The 2,992-nt window shown below is 40.3% G+C and overlaps 1 non-coding gene across 1 annotated transcript; it reads left to right on the top strand.

Annotated features, from left to right (window-relative positions):
- The first annotated feature begins 1,088 nt into the window (after window positions 1-1,088).
- On the top strand, window positions 1,089-1,196 carry LOC148572007 (small nucleolar RNA R71). The gene has a single exon (XR_015908328.1). It is a non-coding gene; the product is annotated as a small nucleolar RNA R71 (small nucleolar RNA).
- The last annotated feature ends 1,796 nt before the right edge of the window (window positions 1,197-2,992 follow it).

Raw genomic sequence — 2,992 nt, 5'->3', positions numbered from 1 at the left:
ACTAATCCTAATCCTAATTCTAGAGAGAAGTGAGAGCTTCTCTCTCTAGAAACTAATTACAAAGCTAAACTAAACTAATTGGTAACTAACATCTAAAGTATGAAAAGTATCTAAAAGTCTCTTGATTCCCCTTCAATCCTTGGCTTAAATAGCATCAGAAATGAGTTGGATTGGGCCCACAAGGCTTCTAAAATCGCTGGCCACGTTTTGTTTTAAGTGAACCAGGTGGCAGCAACGGCGCGTGCGCGTACTATGCGCGTACGCATCACCATGCGCGGTTCAACCATAGCAAATCTTATATCATTTCGAAGCCCCGGATGTTAGCTTTCCAACCCAACTGGAACCGCATCATTTGGACCTCTGTAGCTCAAGTTATGGCCGATTAAGTGCGAAGAGGTCGGCTTGACAGCTTTCCGGTTCTTCCATTTCTTCATGAGTTCTCCAACTTTTCATGCTTTCTTTCTTCATTCCCTTGATCCAATCTTTGCCTCCTAAACCTTAAATCACTTAACAAACATATCAAGGCATCTAATAGAATCAAGGTGAATTAAATTTAGCTATTTTGAGTCCTAAAAAGCATGTTTTCACATTCAAGCACAATTAAAGGAGAATATACAAAACCATGCTATTTCTTGAATAAATATGGGTAAAAGGTGATAAAATCCCCAAAAATCAATACAAGATAAACCGTCAAATTGGGGTTTGTCAAGTGGCTGCCACGGTGTTGTCTTCCTACTGGAGCTGCGGACATTCGTCAGTATAATGGCTATAATCAGCACAGATTTCGCAAACTCTCTGTGGGACTAACTGTTGGCTTTGCTGTGGTGGAGAAGGTTGAGCTTGCTGAACTTGTTGTTGATTCAATTGCATCTGCTTCAGCAAGTTGGTCATTTCACAGATACTCTGAGTTAGAGCAGCAGTCTCTCTGCTAGAGGATACTTCTGCAACGGCCTTTGAACGGCCTTATTTCTGCCTGTGATTCCGAGTGGATTCAGCTAAGTCGCTGATTAATTGCCATGCCTCATCAGTGGTCTTGTACTTTTTCATAGACCCATTGCTAGCACTTTCTAATGTGGTCTTATCTTGTCAATCATATGGTGGGGGCAAGCTTCCAGAAGATTATTGAAGCGCTCCCAGTATTCATAGAGAGTCTCAGATTCGTCCTGAACAATCATGGAAATGTCTTTCCTAAGCTTATCAGTAACTTCAGCTGGAAAGAACTTTTCCAAAAATTCTCTTCTAAGTGTATCCCAGTTGGATACAGTTGCTGCGGGTTGAGTGTAGTACCACTCTCTTGCTTTTCCCTCAAGAGAAAACGGGAAAGCTTTCAACAGAATTGAAGTTTCATCTGCACCGTCACGCCTGACAGTAGAACAGGCTGCTTGAAAATCTCTTAGGTGCTTGATAGGCTTTTGAGCAGGTAAGCCATGAAACTTGGGCATCAAATTGAGCAGTGCGGTCTTTATTTCAAAGTCTGTAGCCACCACTGGGTGATGCGCTTGAAACGGTTGGAATGTAAAATCAGGGGCTCCAGCCTCCTGGATAGTAACTCTCCTAGGTTCTGCCATGTCACCTACACATAAATCAACCGAATCAGTAGAACGAGGGCTGGTTTCTTCCTCAAATGACGTTTCAGATCCACCCTCAGAGAGCACTAACCGATGCCGAGCTTGCCTTATTCGTGAAATAGTTCTTTCAATCTCAGGATCGAATACTGGCAAGCTTGGATCAGGAAGTGAACGCGTCATCTAGCGAAAGAAACAAGCAGCTCATAGTAGCAAGATAAAATAAAATGAAAATAAATAAATTCCAATTAATAACTTTAGCACTCTATTGCAACTCCCCGGCAACGGCGCCAAAAATTGACGTGGCGGAAATTGGCGAATTAAGAATGGTTATAAGATTTGTGTTGCAAGTATAGTCCTTAACCAACCAGAAATCCGCTTATCAATTTAGAAGGGTGTCACAAAATTTAAAATTAAAATACTGGGAGTATGAATCCCAGGTCGTCTCCCAACGAGTTGCAGAAAGGTGTGCTATTTTATTAATCAGATGTTTTCAAAAAGGGTTTGAGTTGAATAAACAGGAAATTAAATTAGAGAAATTAAATAATTTAAATAAAAGCCTTGACTGGGAGTAGATTAGTTGGAAGCCCTATTCTTGTTGAATTACTCTCAAGATTAATTGATAATTAAAGGTTATTCTGTTTAGTTATCTCTTACTAGGTAAGGGAAAGTCAAACAAGTTGGAATGTTGTTTCTATTCACAAGTTCCAATCCGCTCAATTGAAAAGGATTAGTGTCAGTGACTAGAGGGCATTCCAACAATAAACCCAATTACAATTTTCCTTTAAGCACCCCAACTCAAGGGTTCCTTTCAATCAACTCCCCATCAAGTTAGGGAACTACTCGCTCATTGTGAATGTAGAACTCATAACATAGGAAAGGGAATTAAAGAAAGACATGATAAATAAAACTCAAAGGAATCAATTAAAAATAAAAGTAATTCTTGTATTAATAAATTCTAAAATAATCCAATAGTAAAATTGAGTAAATTAAAGGACATGGAAGAGTAAAGCCAAGTAAAGAAAACGAACTAGAATGACGAAATCTTGGTGAGGTAATAACTCTTCTCAATATCCCAATGCAAAGAGCAATAGAAGTAAAAATCCTAAAAACTATGAATGTGTAGAGAGAAAACCTAGAGGAGGAGTAAAACTAGATCTAAAAAACTAAAAATTGTGTAGAATGAATGTTGTTTTTGGTTTCTGCATGTCCTCTGGCTCTAGTCTGCTTTTTCGGGCCGAAAACTGGGTCAAAACAGGGCCCAAAATCGCCCCCAGCGATTCTGCAGATTATGCAGATCGCGCACGTCACGCGATCGCATCATTCATGCAGACGCGTCATTCAGCATTTTGATTTTCCACGCGGGCGCGTCGTCCACGCCTCCGTGTCACTTGTGCTATTCCAATCCGCGCGGTTGCGTGAGCCAT

This window comes from Arachis ipaensis, chromosome B3 (genome assembly GCF_059453495.1).
Source record: "Arachis ipaensis isolate K30076 ecotype BB chromosome B3, ASM5945349v1, whole genome shotgun sequence".
Lineage (NCBI taxonomy): Eukaryota > Viridiplantae > Streptophyta > Magnoliopsida > Fabales > Fabaceae > Arachis > Arachis ipaensis.
The sequence above is the reverse complement of the archived record's forward strand: the minus strand, read 5'-3'. Positions and strand labels throughout refer to the sequence as shown.